Consider the following 22,320-nt stretch of genomic DNA (forward strand, 5'->3'; position numbering starts at 1 on the left):
TGCTTTACATACACTTGATTGGGCCAGGCCCACATTTAAAGAGATGGCATCTTGCCTTCATCACATCTTTTCAGAAACTTGTAATGCAGATCAGTCTTCAGGGATGGTGGCCTCATCATCTAAATCCACTCTAATTCATTTGTGTGATGTGCAGGCGGATCTTACATATATTTGCTATGCCACAATTCCCACTGACTGACATAATCCACCGTGTTCTGTCTGCCTTGTAACAGAACATACATGCAGTTGTGCATGAGCACTCTTGTGCAAATGCAAAAAGTGTACAAATGTAACTGTGATGGACGGCCTTTGGAAAAAATGACTATCCATCACGCAACTGCACTTGTGCAATTCTTGCATCTTGCACAAGAGTGCTCTTGTGAAACTGCATGTACGTTCTGTTAGAAGCCAGATAGAATATTGTGCAGTATGTCATCCACAGTGTTCACAGGGTCTTACTTCCAGGTAAATGTACCTGGAAGTGTGCATCTGGTTTCAGCTTTTGTCAGTTTCCTCTTTGGACAGCGTTGGTTAATAATTATCATTGGGTCTCATTTTTTCATCTGTAAAACTGGAATACTTGCTTTTCTCCTATACTATACACTTGGTAAGGCTAAGTGAATCAAAGGTTGTAGAATATCTGCAATGATAAAGTCTGACACTCTGCATAGTGTTAGAACTACATAACAGGAGCCATATCAATGGAAGACTCAGCATCATAGCTCTGCGCAGCCTGTTGTCGGGCAGGGAAATATGGGAAGAGGGGGAGGGGAGCGATTATTACTGCTCTCTGTCCCTCCAAAAGAACTTTTTGACTTCAGGATTCTGCAAAAGGATTCTGCAAAAGTTATCAACGTTCTGCAAAAGTTAATAAAACTGTCTGTTAGTGATATTGCATGAGTAAGAAATAAAACCACTCCCCCATAGGTTTCCAACAGATCATAAAAAAGATGTTCGCACAAGCAAACTGTGGGCCCTTCTTGTTGTCTCTGTCTCCAGAATTAGAATCTTCACAAGTTCCATAGTTCCATATTCTTCTACATGCCTAAAAGTTTTTCATCGAGCAAAACTGAAAATTAGCATCATCCCTTCTGCTGAACAAGCTGGCATAATTTTGTTTGCTTTTGCTATGCATTCAACTTGTAATTTTAAAGCCCTGTGAAACACTCTCAAATATCACAACTCAAGAATAAATTTCATTTACATGGAGCATACCTGTACATCTGGTGGCGTACCAATATTTCTGCACTCAGTATCAGATGTTTTTCATCATGGAGGTCAGCACTGGTTAGTGCATTTAACTTACAGGAATCCCAACACACATATAAAACAATTCCTGATATCTCTCTCTTTGTCACACTCTAGAAATGGTGTCAAGATTGTCCACCTGGCATGCTGCACTGTAAAAAAGAAAATCAGTAAAGGGGCAGCACAATGGTGAAGTGAATAGTGCTCTTGTCACACAGCAGCAGCAACTGGAATTCAAACCCAATCACTTCGGTAGAATTCTGATGAGTATATTAGTTTACTGCTTTCCATACGCATATCTTGGAATTTTTATGATGCTATACAATAGTCTCAGCCTAACCTACTTCACAGGGTTGTTGTGAGGAGAAACTCAAGTATGTAGTACAGCGCTCTGGGCTCCTTGGAGGAAGAGCGGGATATAAATGTAAAAATAAATAAATAAATAAATAAATAAATATGATGCCTCACATGACAATGAAGGCGTATGGGTCTTTTGGGTTGTGGCCCCTCGGCTTTGGAATGCCCCCCTGGAAGAGCTTAGCAGCGCTTGCTCCCTCAGTGTTTTTTAAAAAAAACAGTTAAAGACACATATTTATAAAGAGGCTTTTTAATGTTTTATCTGCTGCTTATATCTAGTAGGGTTTTTTTGTTTTTAAGTTCTTAGTTTTTAGCTTTTTATTAATAACTTTTAATTTGAACTTTAAAAAAAAAAAACCCCTCTAATTTTAAATGTGGTTTTAGCTTGGTCTTTTAACTTGTTTAATTTTATTAATATTTTGCTTTTTTATTGTATCAGTCGCAGTAGTGTACTGAGCAGTAGTGTACCGCAGGACTTGAGTATAATATTTTAGATAAATAAATGGGGCAAAATAATGTCCCCTTTTTGTGGGACTTCATAATTAGTGATACATGTAATTAAGCTGAATCAGTGGGGTAGTTAATGAACTGTGCAATGCTAAAAGTTTGAAGGCAAAAATCAAATGCAAATGAAAATAAATATTAATTGCAAAAAAAGTCAGGTTGTATTCGACTATTCTTCACTGCTTTTTGTACCTCCATCTCAAAGTGGGTAGTGAAAGAGAAAGTGCCATTTTTATATTTCTTTTTTGTCACAACTGGAACAATGTTTGAACCTAGACTTATTTCTGGAAGCAAACAGGGCTTTTGCAGGGAGGGAAGACAAATTAAAATTATTTCCCCCTTCCCCTCCAGGCATGCTGCAATGTATATTGCTGCACAACACATGGGTCCATGAAGTTTTCAAACTATTGCCTAGTCTTTGGCCTCTTTTGCATGTAACACGAAACCAGAGGTAAACAACCCATAGATTCCAATTTGTGGTTGTCCAAATGCGTGAAACTGCAGTTTTGGAGCAAAGGCAACCCGAGGATTCCCTACACAAAATCCAGTTGGAACTTTACGTTTGTAGTGAGTTTTGCTGCTCCTAAGGTTTCATGCAGGCATCATGTTATCTGAGGGCTGAAGCTTCCCTAAGTAGAAGTGAGGGCAGTAAGCACCTCCCTCTCTCTGGCTGTGATTGGCTGCTGGGGATGTCCATCATGCTAGTTCCCCTTCCTCTCTGCAGTCTCCCAGGCTGCAATTTGGATCATCTGGGAAGAGTTTGGGGGTGGGGGGGGACCCATGGGTCCACTGGATCTGCATCTTCCTGTTACATGTGAAGAAGGCCTAAATATGTAGCAAAATGAGGTGACAGAGTTCTTAGCTGGTACTGATGTATTTGAATCCACAAAAGGTGATAATTGTGTACATGCTTAGGTACATGTATTTACTTTAGCAGAAACTCAGAGTCTTGTAATCATTAAGTGATGTCTTAGGGGACAGAGGTCTGTGATTCATGCTGATATGGCATAGCCTGTTTAATCATTGTTGTGTGGCCAATGTTTGTGCAAATTGTGTAAACTGTATACTAAAAGGTATAGAAACTTATGGAAATTGTAACTCAGGGTCCCAGCTTTTGGTGAGAACCGGCTGGCACCGCTCTGTCTGCAGCAGTGTTAAATAATAAAGCCTTGGAAATGTTTCTCCTGTGTCCGGTTACTCTCATACTAAGAGCCCTGACAAGAATCCAGAAAGGTTCATTTAGGCACATCAGTACCACATCAGAATGCAAGTGGGGGTTACATTTTTGTATATTTCTTTATTTAAAAATTATTCTGGTAGTAGAGAACTATAGCAGGGAGCAAGCTGGACTAGAATGTTTCCCCCTGAAGTGCTAGGTTTTTGAGATCCCCTACTTTGAGATCCTAATATACCAAGGTTGTACCACTTAATTCTGCTACATATGTAGACCATGCTTGTGGGACTTTACAAGGAAGCTATCTACATGGTTCCACCATTGAATTTGGAGACTATGCTTTTCTATTCATGCACAGTGTCAAAATAACTAAAATATAAACTGTTAAGATTAAACTCTCCTACTCTGAAGTAATTTCTTGAGCATTGTTTGTTTTTTTTCTAATAGTTTTCACAATATCAAGCCATTAAAATCTCCAGAACTGCTTTCAATAGTCACCTGGAGATTGATGCAAATTCCTACTAACTCCAGGCTAATCCTGTAGGGTTGGCAACCCTGTTTAAGAATCAGGTGTAGACATTTTCCTGCCTTGCAAATGCCACTAGGAAGAGCAAATGTAGATTGAAGAGAGTACACAAAATAACTCTTAGCAAGTCGGAAAGTTATTCTCACAGGTAGAGTTATGGAGGCCAAAATGGCCATTACACACATAACTCCAATTGATTTCCCACTCGTATTAGATACTTAGCAGCCATTTGTGATTCCAAATCAATCTCCTCCTTTAATTGGGTTTTAATTTGTTGCAATGCAAATATCTGTGGATAGTGTAACCCTACCCTATCCTCCCAATATGCTTATTGAAAGGGCTAATATAAAAGTTGAGTTGTACAGAACATTTTCAATGGAACTAAAGCAGGCTGTGCATATGGTGCTTGGTTGATAATCTGTTCTTTTTCAACACAGTCCTTATATTTTGAAGTATCACTTTCCAAACTGATACAACTGTCACAGATAACTTAAAACAAAAAATCTGTTCTTAAAAATCCTTGATGTGACACTGCGAACAATATGTACTTTTGCACCAAGCGCTGTCATATTGCCTGTCAGTGTGCTATGCAGCAATGCATAGCACGTGCAAGCTGACACTTCACAAGCACCTGCATTTCAAAATACCATCCACTTACAAGTAAATATTATTAATTATACATGAATGGTACAGATCTGGGGATAATTAAATACCTGCTTCTCTGTGTACAACCAAATCATATAATGCGGGCTTAACAGGTGTGAACTGCAGAAATGCGCTCATATCTATTCCATTTATATGAAGCCACTTTTGCCTGTAAATATGCCTGTTTGATATGCCTTTTACAATCACTTGTGGCTTTGGTAGCAAGCTAAATTTGTATCTTGCTCTTGGGTGCTGCATAAGAAAAGTGAAACTAGATTCAACAATGTCCATCTACCTGCCCATCTTCTTGGGCCAGTGAAAGCATTGGAACTGCCATAGAACAAACTTACCTGATTTTTCAAAGCAAAATGTGAATCCATATCATATTTTATTTTTAAGATTTTTGAAAAATCAAGATGTGAGCATGAAGTTGTAAGTGAGAAGTCAGAAGTGGCTACGATGTTACAAAGTTCTAAGTCAGAAGTAGCTAAAATATTAGGTATGAACTATGAACATTTTGGCCACAAGCCAGCTGTAAACTGCATGAGTGTGTTGCTGTATTTGAGCTAGTAATCTTTTGTGTTTTATTGTTAAGAAGTTTGTCTCAGTGGGGATCCTGTAGAGAGTGCCGGAGGTGGAGTCAGAAAAGAAAAGGGAGGGAAAGGAGAAGGAGAAAATTGAGTTGTTTCTGAACAAACTTTTATTTAAATCTGCATAAGATTATTTTGTTTATGAGGGATGCAGCTATAAAACATGTGTGCTGATTGTTACTGACTTACAAAGTCTTTATTGAAAAAAACAATGAAGTGATAAATTATTACTAGTGTTACTTCATGCTTTATATTCAAAGTAAATCCAGATATTCAAGAATGGATGAAGAGTTCTCAGTTAATGTTTTATGCCAGCTTGATCTTCACGTTTCCAGTGTGGTGTGGTGTTTTATAATGGCATTTTATACTAGCATATTTTTATAAGCAGGAAATGTTACTATGTTAATTAATCACTTTCCATATTCTTCTCAGCTAGTTCCCTAAATTATCAATTCACAAATACTAATGCATGCTATCTAGCCAATACTATGTTTAAAATGTCATTACAGGCCAACTATCAAACACTGAGGCTTTTCCCATGACCAGCCTAACCTTGCCTGGCTGAGCAATCACAAAGATGGCTGCATAGAGTGCCCATCTGATGGGGGAATCTTCAATGCAACACGTGTGTTGTGTGTTGCATCATGGGATATCCTGAGACCAGAACAACAAGTTCCGGCCCCGGATCCCTCCACCCTGCTTCTCAGAGCTGCATGGAGCAGGAATGTCTGCATGGGTGTGCAGAAAGCACACTGATAAAGGAAAATTTGGTCATCTAGGGAGAAGGTAGGTTAAGTGCAGCCTTCCCCCATTCCCTCCCAGTCCGCTCAGGACAATCGTGTGTGTGACTCACACCACCATCTAATATTAAAGAATGCTGTATGCCTACCATCAATTACAGCCAAATAAGATATACCAATAGATTGAAACTATCTTCCAGGGAACCTTGATTAATTGGACACTTATGGTGGTGGGCAGTGCTCAATAAGAAAAACATCTGAAAAACAGCATGTCTATTATAACTATAACTCCTCCGCTGCAATATGCAATGATAGGGGGGAAATGGGTGTGTTTTAGGCCACACTTTTTGTTTACAGTGGGAAAGAGTGAGGCTTAACACTTCATTGTATTAACTGTGTGCATCCTCGAACATACCCTAGAATCCCTCTGCATTGTGAGGAGATCACTACTAACTGAGCAAAGAGTCACCTTTTCAAGTGGTTGCTCTTATATTTATCAGGGGAGAATGATTGTCCATATCCAAGTATAGCACAGCCTCTTTCCAGTGACTGTTGCTGGTGTCTACATTGTGTTTACTTTTCGATTGTGAGCCCTTTGGGGACAGTAGACTATCATTTCTTTTTCTGTGCAAACTGCTTTGTGAACCTGATTGTTGAAGAACACAAATAAATATAAATAATAGCATTTCTGTGGCATATACACAGAGGTTTCATTGAAGACATTAATAATGGAAAGTGTTCCCTTAAGGCAAAAAGAATTGGAAACCACTATACCATTTCATATCAGCTATCAACTACTGTCTGTTGTGAAACCTAACACCACTGCATGTCAGCTAGCAAATATTGTTCTTCATTTGATTTCATTAAACAATGAAATCAAATAATATTGGTGTCAAATACAGAAAACCAATATTGCAAAAATACTCAAAAGTATTCAGAACACATCTATAGAATATTTTACATTAAAATGTGCAAAGCAAAACTTTTGAGAGAAAATTGTTTACATCTCAGGAACTTCTTTAAATATTACTCTTGGTATATCATTAATTACTTTTTAAAAAATTTACATAAACATATTAAATGATGTTTTAGCAAAACATATTTGTATTGAAACAATTCCATTCCATTTACTAATGAACATGTGTTTCTGTATATTTCACTATAAGATTCTTGAAAATAGTTTGTTGATCATATGATTTGATTGACTGTGTGGAATTTGAATGCTTTCAATCATTTTTATTTTCTAAACCTGCTTGTCATTTGAGTTTAATCTTTGGAAAGACTGCAAGAGGTGCATTCAAGCAAGCTGTGCCACTCTGAATATGTGTGAGAATGGAGACTTCCATAGAGATATACCTATTCTAGCATGCCTGCAAGACATGGGTGGGCTTCTGTTGACTGGACCTTCTCAAAATAACTAAGGGGACATACTCCATTGTTTAACGTAGTTGCAGCCAAAGGCAGGATAAGAAGTAAAATTTTCTGGTTAGATGATTTTTTGTGAAGAAAACATGTTGAAAAATGCCTGACAAAAAGATAACGGTATGATGGAGTTTGAGGGCATGAAGTATCATTAGCAATAATTTATTCATTCATAGTTTTTCCAAGAAAGAGAAAATCTTTCTCTTTCTCTTTCTCTTTCTCAGAAAAGGTCAGTAACGGCCAACATAAACCAATATACACTCATGCAGTTTACAGGTAGCTTTGCAATCTAAATGCTCATAATTCATATTCAGTATTGTAGCCACATTTTACTTACAACTATTTGCCTTAGTGCTCACTCATAAGATCTTGATTTTGGACAGTTTACTGACGGGTTCGGAGTAGAACCGGACCAGCCTTGGCTGGTCAAAATCCAAACCAAACTGGACCTGGTTCAAACTGAAACAGTTCAAAACTACTGGTAAAGGAGAATCCGGTGAGGATTCCCCTTTACCAGTAAAGGGGACTGTCCTAAAGGTGAAAGGGGTGGGAGGGAAGTTATTTGCTACTTACAAGTGCCACCAGTGGAAACTGCATTGGTGGCTGTGGCTGGGGGGGGCATGGGGGGCTTTTCCCTCCCACTCCACCACCCTCCCCCAGAGTAGGCAGGTTGGGCAGTGACCCAATTCCAGATTTCCTCAGTCTGGTTTAGGCCTCTATGCACGCATAGAGGCCACCCTGCACAAGCAGAGGTAGTTAAAATGGCCTCCACACATGTGCAGAGACCCAAACTAGACTGAGGAAAGCCTGAACTGGGTTGCCACCAGCCCTGCCTACTCTGGGAGAGGCAGGTGGGCGGGAGCCACCACCACCAGCACTTGTAAGTAGTTATTTGTTTCCCTCACACCCCCTCTACTCTTAGGACAGCTGCCCTGCCCCTTTACAAGTAAAGGGGAATCCTCACTGGATTCCCCTTTAACAGCAGAACTCTGAGCCAGTCGAACCAGGTCCAGTTCGACTGGGGGCAAAACTGAACTTGGCCAGGTTGGCTCAAATCCGGGCCAGATTTGAGCGGAACCAGTAAAACCAGTTTTGTGCACACCCCTAGCCTGCCTTATCTGGAAGCTCCATTCTCAGTGATATCTAGCAGCCCACAGATTTCCTCTTCCTTCCTTCCAAGGATGATGCTGATGCTGATCATTTATATATACCATCTATGTGCACCCCTGCTAAATTGGCAAAGAGGCACCTTTTAACATGATGATTCTCTTTATTTAGCAGGGGGAGAGTAACTGGCCCTGTCCACCCCCAGCACAGTACTTCCAGTGACTGTTGCTGGTGTCTATCTTATGATTCTTTTTAGATTGTGAGCCCTACAGGGACAGGGTTCCATCTTATTTGTTTGTTATTTCTCTGTGTAAACCACCCTGAGCCATTTTTGGAAGGGCGGTATAGAAATCAAAAGAATGACTGAATGAAAGGGCGGTATAGAAATCAAATGAATGACTGGATGAAGGAATGAATGGTGTTTTATAAAGAAACTAGTGGGCCCGGGCACAGAGCATCTGTGCCTCTAGTGCGGCTGGGCCCACCGCCGCCTTACCTCCATGGCCAGGCCCGAGAGTGCCGCCTCCGGGCCCGAGAGTGCCGCCGCCGCGGCCGGGCCCGAGGGTGGTGCCGCCGCGCCCGAGAGTGCCCCTGCCGCCGCCAGGCCGGAGAGTGCTGCTGCCGCCGCCGGGCCCATCGCTGCGCCCGGACCCAAGAGTGCCGCTGGGCCCGGCCAGGCCCGCCGCCTCGCCGCCTCGACTCCGCGGCCGGGCCCTCCTGGCTCCCCGGCCATGGCCACCGCCGTTCTCCTGGGTGCACCAGGACCAATCAGGCGCCCCCGCAGCCCAGCCAATCAGCTGGGCTGCCGGGACGCATTTCTCCTGGGCACACCCAGGAGAAATATATATATAGATAGAAAGCAGAAGCACTGAACCAATAATTCCATGTATCTAATTATATGATTGCTGTGTAGAGGAAAATCTAGCATTTTGCACTACATAGCTCCCTCTCTCAAATCATGTTGATTTACTGTTTGTGGCACATTGCCCTCTACTTGCATTAAATAACAAAAGAACATCTAGTAGATGAAAAGTAGAAGGTCACTGTGACGAATCCAGAGCACTATGGGAATTGTGGTTCTCTTAGCCTCTCTGATCCCAGCTTCTTCTTTGCAGCAAACAATACAATCCCCTCTTGATATCCCTCTTTTATTGTACTAGTCGGTCAGAGCACACAATGCATCATGTGGAGGAAAGACAATAGGCGGAAGTTATAAATGTTACATACATGTGGTGAGTATTCAAACATCACATGGGTATCTCAGTTTGAATTGTTGGGAAATTAGGTCACAATCATGCTGCAAAAAAAATTGTGCCCTGAGCCACACACAGTTAGCGATTTCAGATTATTTAGCATGAGTTATCATGTGCATAGAAAACCTGAAAGCATATGCTCGCTTTCTATTGAGGTTTGGTTTCTACAGTTTTTTCTATTATTGCTTACCAATATCCTCATTTTGAATGGAGACATCTATAAAAGAAACAGCATCAGGAAAGCTTGAGTTGAGGCTGGCAAGCGATACTAAGAGCAACAAAAAGGTTTTCAAGTGTGTTTGAAGATATGGGGTCAGGGTTACAGTTCAAAACTGATAAGAGGTACTCAGGAAACAGCAAACTGCCTTAAATGAATTCAAGTCTTCAGGGCTTGAATTGCATCCTAAGGGGCTAAAATAATTTCTTGTGCTCTTGGAACCTCTGTCTATCACAGAGTAGGGATGTACATTAAATGCGATCCAGATGCCAAATCACAGCACATCCTTCACACAGAGGGATTACACATCCCCTTTAACATGGAGGAAAGCAGGACCATACCTACTCCTCCACTCCTTGCCACAACGTCCTTAATTGTGCCCCCCCCCCCACTATCATCGCACGCCAGTGGCACTCTGGCCCAACTGCCCCTGTGCAATGCCAGCATACACATGGCCTTCATGGATATGTGGTGGCCATTTGTATGGTTAGCATGGTTGACCATGCTATGCGTGTGAGCTGCACAGCATGTACGCTGTACAAGCTTTGGAGGCTCACATGCATAGCTAGTTCAAAATTCTGTTGCAAAATTTTTTATAGCCTCTTCTCTTGTAAACAGAAAGTAGTCGTATGTTGGTTTAACTAGGACTTTATTCAGAAACAACTCCATTTTCATCCTCCTCCTTTCCCTCCCTTTTCTTTCTGACTCCACCACCCACACTCTCTACAGGATCCCACCTGGGACAAACTACTAAAATAGCAAAACAATAAAAATTACTAGAATAAATACAACAAGAGCTCTTAGTTTCCTGCATTGAGCAGAAGGCTGGACTAGATGGCCTACTAGGTTCCCTACTACCCTTGGACAACATTAATGATTTTGTGATTCTTGGGAGTGGGAGAAATCCCATAGTTTGCAATGCAGCAAATTAAGAATTATTGTATCAGTCAGATTATGCTCATTCCTTTTTGTGTAATTTTTCAGTGCATAACTCCGAACTCCATACACATGGTCTGTAGGCTAAGTAGGCTCAGCTGTAACTTTATTCCTTTCTGAGACTTGTTTTCCTTTAGGTTTGGAGTTTGATTGTTAGTCTGTAAGTTTAGGTATCTGTGATCTGATCTGTGCCTCCTGTAGCGGTTCTCTTACAAATATGGCAACCAGATCATAACATTATTTTTAATGTAGAGTTAAACTGAGGTTTGTATCATGCCATTTGAATACCTCATTCTCCACATCTCCTTTCACTGGAAACAGAAGCATCACTGGCTATCTTCTATTTTTGTTAGTGAGCAACAGGGAATAAGGGTAAAGGGTAAGGGAGCTATCCCTATCCACCAGCTAAAGCTTCCATTAAGCTTCCCAAGGATTGCCAGATGCTTCAAAAGACCATTCCTCATTTCAGCCAGCCTGCCTGCATACTTTTTCTATTGTCAAAGCCCAGAGTAGAGACCCATTCCTTGATCTGAAAATGATATTGCAATTTATCTCATTCCATATGGATAAGCTTGACTCAATGCATGCCTTGAGGTGTTTCCCTGTATATGTCATAGATAGTCAATATCATGGATTAATTACACATCAATACATTTCAGCAGTCAGAGGTGGTTAAAAAGTGTTTAAAAGGTGTACTTGTGAAAATGAGAATTCTAAATTGCATTATTGATTGTGATATGGAACCAGAGGTTTATGGCTATTCCAGATTAATTAGCACGGAGAACAGGTTTGTGATCCTGTGGATGTAGTGTCAGAAACTACAAAACAGTTGCAATAAGCAACTGTGTAGTGTGCACTGCATTCAATTTTAGGCTTGGAATATGCACTCCGATGCAGATTTTCTTTTACATTGAGAGCACAGGATTCAGTGACTTAAACTCCCCATTCAACTACAATTACAAGGCAACTCAGATGAAAGTTGATGCTATAGTAATATTAATGCCATTTTGAATATTACCAATGTTCACATTGTGCTCCATGCAGTGCTAATCACCTATTAATTTTTTTAAAAAAAGTTGTGGGCTGTCTTGTTTACTTAGGATGATTTCATGTATTGAAACCTGGGAGGACATTTGCACAATGCTCAACCTTGGTAGCTTTTTTTTTGCTTCCACACAATCACTTCTACCCAGGTTTTCATCCTCTGACCTTGCTTCCACACAATCAAAAACTGGGAGCACACACAGGTCCCAAACCCAGGTGGAACACAGTTTCTGATTTTGTGAATGACCTCACCAACTCTTTTATCCTGGAATTAAACAATGACAAATAACATTGTTTCTTGATACTTAAAGACATGTTGAAATTTATCAGAAAGTAATTATTAACTGAGCTAGCAAAGGTATTAGAGTTAACTACAGTGTTCATTTAACCTGCCATTTGTTCATGACATCCATTTCCAATATTATGTTTTTTTGTTTTGACACAAACAATAAAATCAAATTGCTGAATGGAATGAGATTACCACCTCAAATTCTTCTATAAAAGCCTGTACTCAAACATTATAAAATCTGTGCAGTCCTTCATGGAAATTCTCAAGGAGGCATACAGAAATAATTTGTCAGAGATTAGGAATATAAGCGTTTCAGAAGCACAATCTTTGGGATGAGTGTTTTGCAAATAGGAATTACAATATACTAGCCGACCCTGCACAGAGCATCTGTGCGGCACTTTGGGGCCGGCTGTTTCCCCCTCCCTCTTTCTCTTGCTCTGGTCTCTCCCCCTTCCCTCCAGCCCCATCCTCCCCTCCTGTTCCTCCCCCCACACAGAGCTGCAGCGGGCAGCCAAGAAGGGCCCCGCCACTGCCATTGTTAATCCCTCCCGCCGCAGTCGCCTTTCTCTCCCTCTGCCCGCTGCCTGCCACCGCCTCTCTCTGCCCCCTCTTCTGCCCACCGGCCGGCTGGCCGGCCAGCCACCACTGGCACTTTCTTCCCCTCTTCTCCTCAGTCCTCACTTCGGAACTCTTGCAACGTGTCACTAGAGTTCCGCCGCCAAATCCTGGGCAAGCATGTCCAAAGAGAATTAAATATATAAATGTGCTCATTTACCAAGATTTTAAACAAGTTGTTCTAGTAAGAACTAATCAGCTTACTTTCTTTTCACTGTCTCTACATCTGGACTAAATTTGGTGCAAATCGAGGTCCACAAGTTAGATCTCTTGTGCCTCAAATGTTTATGTGTCCGCCATCCTGGAACGGGGTGGATGTCATCATTACAAACTGCACCAGGTATCCCTGTTTGTCATTCATGACAGCTGTTCGAAATTTGATTCAAATCGTTTAGATAGTCCTCAAATTGTGCTTTAAAAGTTTATGCATCTGCCATCTTGGATCAAAGTGGGTGACATCATCACAAACTACACCATTGGGGCATCCCTATGTGTCAATTCAGCTGTAGCAAATTTGGTTCAAATCGGTTAGACTGTGAACAAGTTAGTGCACTTGCACCTCCAAAGTTTACCTGTCCACCATTTTGAATTGAGGTAGATGACACAGTCACAATCTTCGCCATTAAGGTGTGCCCATGTGTCCCTACAGTTGTAGCAAATTTGGTTCAAATTGGCGTGGATGATATCATCACAAGCTATGGCATTGAGGTGTCCATGTATGTCACTCACTGCAACTGTACCCAATTTGGTTCAAATAGGTTAGGCAGTCCACAAATTAGCCCACTTGCACCTCAGTTGTTCATTTGGCCACCATCTTGAATTGGAGTGAATGACATCATCACACACCATGCCATTTGGGCATCCCTATGTGTACCTACATCTGTAGCAATTTTGGTTCAAATCAGTTAGGCGATTCACAAGTTAGTCCACTTGAGCCTCAAAGGTGGATGACATCATCAAGGTGGATGACATCATCACAAACTAAACTGTAGAAGTGTCCCTATGTGTCTCTCACTGCAGCTTTATCTAATTTGGTTTAAATTGGTTAGATAGTCCAAAAATTAGCTTGCTTGTCCCTCAGATGTTCACATGGCCACCATCTTGAACTGGAGTGGATGACATCATCATATACCACACCCTTTGGGCATCCCTGTGTGTCCCTACATCTGTAGCAAATTTGGTTCAAATCAGTTAGGTGGCTCACAAGTTAGCCCACTTGCACCTCAAAAGTTTTCGTGTCCACCATCTTGGATCATGGTGGATGACATCATCACAAACTATGCCGTTGGGATGTCCCTATGTGTCCCTACAACTGTACCTGATTTGGTTCATATTGGTCCAGGCATTGAGAAGTTGGGGGGGGGGGGACACAGACACAAGGACACACACACAGAATGCCAGGTGATCTCATAAGCCTACTGGAAAGCAGGCTAAAAATACACTTCCACATTTTCAGTCTACTCTTCTGGTTAGCACATGTGAGAGATGGTTGGTCTTTATTCAGACCTTTTCCTCTATGCTTACACTCTACACACGAGTGTCCGAACTGTATCACTAACCCCTAACTAATGGCTAACAACTGGGAAGACTCATCTCATCATGAAAGACCCAGCAAAAGGTGCAGTTCCAAGTAATTATAGACCAATAACCTGCCTGCCAACCATGTTTGTCTACAAACAGACAAACCTCTGCCACACAATACACCAGATAAAACTGTAGTCGAGAAGATAGAAAAAAAAGTTAGAATAATCGGCATAGCAATAACAGGGGATAGCAGAATAGAAGAAAAAGAAATAGAAAAAATCACCAAATACAAAGATCTACAAATTGAAATTGAAAGGCTGTGGCAGAAAAAGTCCAAAATAATCCCAGCGGTAATTGGTGCCCTTGGTGCAGTTCCAAAAGACCTTGAAGAGCACCTCAACACCATAGGGGCCACAGAAATCACCATCAGCCAATTATAAAAAGCAGCTTTACTGGGAACAGCCTATATTCTGCGACGATATCTATAACAACAGCAACAATATTGACAATAAAATACTGGCATCCCAGGTCCTTGGGAAGGACTCGATGTCTGGATAAAACAAACCAGTCAATAACACCTGTCTGACTATGTAAACAAGAAATAATAAACTGCAAGAAACCTAGAAACACCAAATAAAGAAGAAACAGTGCAATTCTGGCGGAAATTATGGGACAATCCAATAGATTATAATAAAAAAGCAGGCTGGATGAAAGAGGTCAAAAAATGAAACCAACAAATGCAAGATCTAATAATAACACCAGAATTAATAAGTGAAAGAGCAAAGAAAATTAAAAATTGGACTGCGCCAGGCGACGATGAACTACATGGCTTTTGGCTTAAACACCTAACAAGCCTTCATAAACAACTATCAGAACAGTTCAATCACATTTTGCAAGGAGGTGATATTGAACAATGGCTAACAACTGGGAAAACTCATCTCATAATGAAAGACCCAGCAAAAGGTGCAGTTCCAAGTAATTATAGACCCATAACCTGCCTGCCAACCATGTTCAAATTATTAATTGGAATAATAGCAGATGAAGTCATGCAACACTTATTAACTAACAAACAGCTTCCAGTTGAACAGAAAGGAAATTGCCCGAACACCAGAGGCACAAAAGACCAGCTGCTGATTGACAAAATGATTTGAGAAAATTGCAAGAGAAGAAAAACAAATTTAAGTGTTGCATGGATTGACTACAAGAAAGCCTTCAATTCATTGCCTCACACATGGATACTAAAATGTTTAGAAACAACCGGTGTCAGCAAAAACATTCAGATATTTATTTAAAAAGCAATGAGCATGTGGAGTACACAGTTAACAATCAATGGCGAAGCACTTGGACAGGTTAGCATTAGAAGAGGCATTTTCCAAGGGGACTCACTATCCCCTCTGTTGTTTGTAATCGCCATGACCCCACTTTCACAAATACAAAACAGGCCTCGGATACCAAACATCTAAAACATCAAGTCAAATAAACCATCTGTTGTACATGGACGATCTGAAGTTGTATGGAATTTCCCAGTCAGAAATTGAATCAATGCTAAACACTGTCCGTATATTCAGTAGCGATATAGCAATGGAGTTTGGACTAGACAAGTGTGCTGCATTAATAATGAAAAGAGGAAAAATAACAAAAACAGAAGAAATAGAACTGCACAATGGAAGCAACATCAAGAACCTGGAAGAGAAAGAACATTACAAATACTTGGGCATTCTCCAGGCTGATAACATCGCACACACTGAAGTTAAAAGAAAAATTGGAAGTGAATACATCAGGAGAGTTAGAAAAATCCTCAAGTCCAAACTCAATGGCGGGAACACCATACAAGCCATAAACACCTGGGCTATACCTGTTATCAGATACACTGCAGGAATAATAGACTGGACCCAGGCACAGCTAGAGACGCTGGATCGTAAGACCAGGAAAATCATGACCATCAATCATGCTCTGCACCCCCACAGTGATGTAGATAGGCTATACCTCCCTCGCAGCTCAGGTGGAAGAGGAATGCTGCAAGTCCATCAAACAGTAGAGGAGGAGAAAAGAGGCCTGGAAGAATATATCAAGGACAGTGAAGAAGATGAACTTCAAATGGTCAATAACGCGAAACTGTTCAAAACCAATGAAAGAAAGCAGGCCTACAAGAAAGAACAAGTCAAGAACCAAGCAGAAAAATGGAAAAATAAACCCCTGCATGGTCAATATTTGCACAATATAAGTGGAAAATCAGACATCACCAAGACCTTGTAATGGCTTAAGAATGGCTTGAAGAAAGAAACAGAGGGTTTAATACTGGCTGCACAAGAACAGGCACTAAGAACAAATGCAATAAGAGCAAAAGTAGAAAAATCCACAACAAACAGCAAGTGCCGCCTTTGTAAAGAAGCAGATGAAACAGTGGACCACCTAATCAGCTGTTGTAAAAAGATCACACAGACTGACTACAAACAAAGGCATGACAAGGTAGCAGGGATGATACACTGGAACATCTGCAAAAAATACAAGCTACCTGTAGCCAAAAATTGGTGGGACCATAAAATTGAAAAAGTGGTAGAAATTAAATGAAGATGTAAAAATATTATTGGACTTCCGACTACAAACAGACAAACATCTGCCACACAACACACCAGATATAACTGTAGCCGAGAAGAAAGAAAAACAAGTCAAAATAATCGACATAGCAATACCAGGGGATAGCAGAATAGAAGAAAAAGAAATAGAAAAAATCACCAAATACAAAGATCTACAAATTGAAATTGAAAGGCTGTGGCAGAAGAAGACCAAAATAATCCTAATAGTAATTTGCGCCCTGGGTGCAATTCCAAAAGACCTTGAAGAGCACCTCAACACCATAGGGGCCACAGAAATCACCATCAGCCAATTACAAAAAGCAGCTTTACTGGGAATAGCCTATATTCTGCGACGACATCTATAACGATTGACCATAAAATTCAGCCATCCCAGGTCCTTGGGAAGGACTCGATGTCTGGATAAAACGAACCAGTCAATAACACCTGTCTGACTGTGTAAACAAGAATAATAATAATAATAATAATAATAATAATAATTATTATTATTATTATTATTATTATTATTATTATTATTAATAATTCAATTTCTATATTGCCCTTCCAAAAATGTCTCAGGGCAGAGTTTACACAGAGATATTATAAATAAATAAGAAGGATCCCTGTCCCCAAAGGGCTCACAAAATGAAAGTGAGGTGCATCTAAGGCAAGGAGATTTGGGCAAGTAACTCCACATTGCAGTATGGCCTTTGCTACAGGAGGCAAGGAGATGTTTGAGGCTGCTGGGCACCCACCTTAAACTAGGGTGTCGAGGGTAATCATCTGAGTATCAGGATATCACCAGGTTCCAATCTAGCTTGTGTAACACAAGCAAAGTCCAAGGAGCAGGGGCTGACCACAAAGAGCGGTATTCCAGTCGTTGAGAGGGTTCCAGGGCAGTATTGAGAAAAGTATCCACCAGCAGTCCCATGACTGGAACCAATTCTGGATTCTAGGTGTATTAAACAATTATGGGGTTGCGGACACTGAAAATATAAGTTTCAGTTCATACAGTTTTCTGGGCTGAGATGGATTCCAGATTCTAAGGTCAGCAGCGCTCTGGCAGTAATGTGTAGAGCCGAAGGAATGAAAAGGGTTGTCTCTGCACATGTGGCTTTCTGCGTAGTTTTGTGGTGGGCCCAGTGGGGAATAGCAATATTGCAGAAACACTTTGCACATAAGTAGAAGCAATGCATGCCTCAAAATATGGGGGGAAATGATCTGAAGATCAAATGCTTCCAGGCGGGGAAGGAGATTATGAAAGAAAATGGACTATGTATGTGAATTCCATATGGGAATATTATAACAGAAATTCCAGCACCTTCAGCTCCCATAACTTTCATATGTCTTCTTTATGGAAAACAAATAGAGGCTCCTAAAAATGTTGGCCCCAAACCTATGCCCTTAAGTGGTGACTGGTGTCACTGAGGGGCTAAGGGAGAACAGATGGTGAGCCAAACAGGTGCAGAACAGGCCACAGCTGTGTCTATCACACTCTCTTCCTGCCCCATCCTGACTGCCCTCTCCCTTTTGTCACAGCTTTCACTTGAGCTGCACAGCCTGGTCATTCGCTGGGAATCCCATTTCCAAAGTGAAGATATGCCCCCACTTCACCCGAGAGGGTAGACAAAGTAGGTTGGGAGGTTGGGAGGAGAGCAACCTTGCTACCTGGTGGTAGGAAGCATAAATTGTCCCCTTTGCTAACCAGGGTCTGCCCTGGTTTGCATTTGGAAGGAAGACTACGAGGCTATTCCCCTGATCACTGGAAAGTGGGCTTAGCTCCCTTTGCCCACTTTCCAGTGATCATGGGAACCACCAGGCTTGCGGGTGAGCCCAGTGCTCCCAAGGTGGCTAGCCCGCCTAAAACACCCTCCCTTTAAACAAGGTTAATGGAGCAGCCGCTCCCTTAACTTTGTTTCCCTGCTTGTGTCCGCTGCGGCACACGATGACACACAAGTAGACCCCCCGACCGGGAGGCTACAAGCAGCCTCCCGGTATCGGGGGTCCCCCCATATTGCCCAGAGCACTCGCGCGGGGCATCCTGGGACTTCCGGGGGCTGAGCAGTCCCCCATCCCCACAGCCCCCACCAGCTCCGTGACACTGCTGGTAGTCGTGTGGGCAGCCGATCTGGCCGCCCAGGGCTTCATGACTGCTTGTCTGCGGGGTGAGTGGGCTAAGCCAGCTCTCCCCGCAGAACCCTCCCAGTCTCTACACACAGATTGTGTGTAGAGCCTCTAGGTGTGAGCACTGTGAATACATGTGATGTTTCCATTAGGGGAAGGGGATGCTCTGGGAAGAGCACCTGCCTGCTTGCATGTAAAAGGGTTCCAAGTTCTCTTCCTGGCATCTCCAAGACAGGGCTGAGAGAGCTGCCTGCCTGCAACCTTGGAGACGCCTCTGCCAGTCTGGGTAGACAATACTGAGCGAGATGGACCAATGGTCTGATTGAGTATAAGGCAGCTTTTGTTCCTAGGTGTGCTGTTGAGGAAGAAATCTCAGGTGTTCTTCATAGTCTTCCATATTTGTTGGAAATTGTTGATAGAAAAAATAATATATTTTATGAACATATCATAAAAGTTACTTTGGTTCTTTAATAATTTTTAATTATTAATGTAATGTAATTTTTAATGTTGCCTGTTTGCCTGTTGTTGTACACCGCCCAGAGTCTTCGGAGTGGGCGGTATATTAAATATCTCTAATAAAAGAAACAATAAAATAATAAAATAAAATATATGTTATATCTGTATATTCCCAATTTTAATAATAGCTTGCTAGTAACTTTTGAAATGATGGCAGTGGCTTTGAATAATCATTGTGTATAAGTTAATAATTTTGTTATCATGACTGTACAAAGTCTTGAGACACATGTATTAGAATATTCATGGTTCTGATAAATAGATACTGAAAAATGTCAGAAAAAGCAAGCGACTTTGCCCCAAGCATGCAACCCAAACCCCTGAGATTTCCTTAATAGTCCTGGGGACAAGATCCTTCCCTATTATTCCAACTCAATGAAAAATTCTTTTGAAGTAATGTTGATGACTATTTTTTGCTAACGCTCTTCTACAGGTGCTGTCACTCTTTTGACATGCTTTGCTGCAATGTGTGTGAGAGAGAATTTGTGTACTAATTTAAACCAAGGAAGACAAATGTATTTTTTAAAATTGCTCCAAACTGACAGGCAGAGTGATCATATGTGTTCCGCCTTTTGCAAGTAAAGAAGAAAAATCATGGTATAGCATTTAGATTTTAAAGAAAGAAAAGGAAACCCTGTATAAAACATTCAACACTAAAGTTTCTATAATTTAAAAGTACATCTTTAATCTTGCTTACAAAATTGTTGCTGTCAATTATACTTGTTTCATTTCCAGATAATAGGACCATGTAAGAACATTCAGTGCATCCACACAAACGTAGAACTAAAAATAATAGTATTATGGACTGCAAGACACACCTAGAAATATTAAGGCTTAATATTAGAGTATTATTATTATTATTTTTACATTTATATCCTGCTCTTCCTCCAAGGAACCCAGAGCGGTGTACTACATACTTGAGTTTCTCTTTCACAACAACCCTGTGAAGTAGGTTAGGCTGAGAGAGAAGTAGCTGGCCCAGGGTCACCCAGCTAGTTTCATGGCTGAATGGGGATTTGAACTCAGGTCTCCCTGGTCCTAGTCCAGCACTCTAACCACTACACCACGCTGGCTCTCTTACTTACTTACATGCCAATCTTATAAACATAAGATTAGGCTATAAGCGTCAATCACCCTGATCCATCTGGGGGCATGTGTGTGCTGATGCAAGTGTATATTCTTACCTAGATGTGGAATCACTTATTTGTATGGAATCTTAGATATGGAATTTGTGGGATTTTAGATGTGGAATCACTAACCTAGATGTGGAATCACTTATTATATTTATTAAACTAGTTCTATCCTGCCTTTCTGTCCACAAGGCAGCTAACTATTAAAAGTTAAAAACAAGAGGTAGCAAACAGACTAGATAACCCTAAGTACTATTGAATATCATATTGTAAATAAAGGATACAAGTTAATCATGACTAACTTAAGCCTCATTGGCTGACATGTTCTGCAGCATAACATGGGTGGTTCTGGACTGCTGCACTGCTGCAGGCATCTAAGCCAAAGTTCTGAACTGTCCACACTGCTGCAGGCCTCTAAAACACAAACCCATGTTGCTGTGCAAAAGGGCTGTTCCACTACTGCTAACAACTGCACATTGTGACGTGATTTACATTATTTTCAGTTTGCTTATTTTTATTTTTATTTATAAAGCGCCTTTCATCCTAAGATCCCAGGGCGGTTAACAACAATATAAAATAATAATATTTAATAAAACATTCAGTGCAAGTCACATTACAGGCGACTGTGCAATGGTAAGTGGCAGTGGTACAGTTCTGTTGTGCAGCAACATGTTTGAACAGGGTTTTGGAGCACATGTGGAGGGGCAATTCAGTTGGATGCCCCTTGCACGTGATTAAATGGCATCCCAGCCATTGTAAAATTTGTTGGGAAATATTTTAGTGATGTCAGAGTGGGTGTGTTCTTGTCACATACTTACCCTTAACACATGAGATGGGTTGTGTTCATCTGAATCAGCCCAGAATCTGAGAGAAAGGAGAAACAGATTAATCAGCACACTGCACCTGAAATCTCAGACAGCCTCCTCCAACAGTTTCATGTAGACTCGCTTAACCCGCACAAAGCATCTGTGTGTTGTACTTGATTGCTCCCCTCACCCCTGCCACAGCCCCCCTCACCTCAGAGAGATCTCCACCCTCACCTGAGCTGTACTCCTGCTCTTCCTCCTCCATCCGGTTGCTTCCATCTCCCACACCCCTCTTGGTCACTCCTCCATGACTTTAGTCCATCCCCCTCACCCCTCTTGGTTGTGGCTGCAGCGTTGCTGGCATCTATTGGCCAAGCTGCAGCCCCCTATCCCCAGAGATCTCTCCACCCTTGCCTGAACCCCACTCCTGCTCCTCCCCACAGGAGCAGCAGCAGCAGCAGTTGACCAGGCGCCTTCTCACTGCCACCACCACCATGGCCACTCATTCCCCTCAGGCCGCTGACAGGCTCGGGCCTGTCCCTCACCCTTCCTTCTTTCTCTCTCCCCTTCCCTGCTTTCTCTCTCTTTCTCTCTCCACTCGCTCTTCCCCTCTGTATTTCTTCCCCTCCCTTCTTTTTTTCTTCCTTTCTCTCTCTCTATCCCCCTTCCTGAGTTAACATATCTTGTTCATCTTGTTTCTTCATCTAATTCACACAACATCAGCCTCTTTCTCCTGAAGAGGCTCTTTCCTCCCTCACAGCCCCTCTCTTTGTAGACCCCTGCCTGCTATCCTTTTATATATATACTAGTATTTTTAAGCCCGTTAAAATAACGGGCGCTAGTTGGGTTATGTTTTTCCCCTCTGGAAAAACCCCTTAAGTTTTTCCCCTTAAGTTTTTCCCCTCCGGCCTGGACCCGCCGCCGCTAGAAAGCGCAACAGCAGCAGAAGCAGAAGCAGCAGAGCCCTGCCGGAGGGAGGCAGC

The 22,320-nt window shown here is 41.7% G+C and overlaps 1 long non-coding RNA gene across 1 annotated transcript; it reads right to left on the minus strand.

Moving 5' to 3' along the window:
* Window positions 1-395: 395 nt before the first annotated feature.
* Window positions 396-21,955, minus strand: LOC128346885 (uncharacterized). Its single transcript, XR_008317266.1, has 3 exons — window positions 21,572-21,955; window positions 21,350-21,395; window positions 396-1,400 (listed from the first exon to the last, which is right to left on the minus strand). It is a non-coding gene; the product is annotated as an uncharacterized LOC128346885 (long non-coding RNA).
* Window positions 21,956-22,320: the final 365 nt, after the last annotated feature.

Source organism: Hemicordylus capensis, chromosome 2, assembly GCF_027244095.1.
Source record: "Hemicordylus capensis ecotype Gifberg chromosome 2, rHemCap1.1.pri, whole genome shotgun sequence".
In the NCBI taxonomy this organism is placed as follows: Eukaryota; Metazoa; Chordata; class Lepidosauria; order Squamata; family Cordylidae; genus Hemicordylus; species Hemicordylus capensis.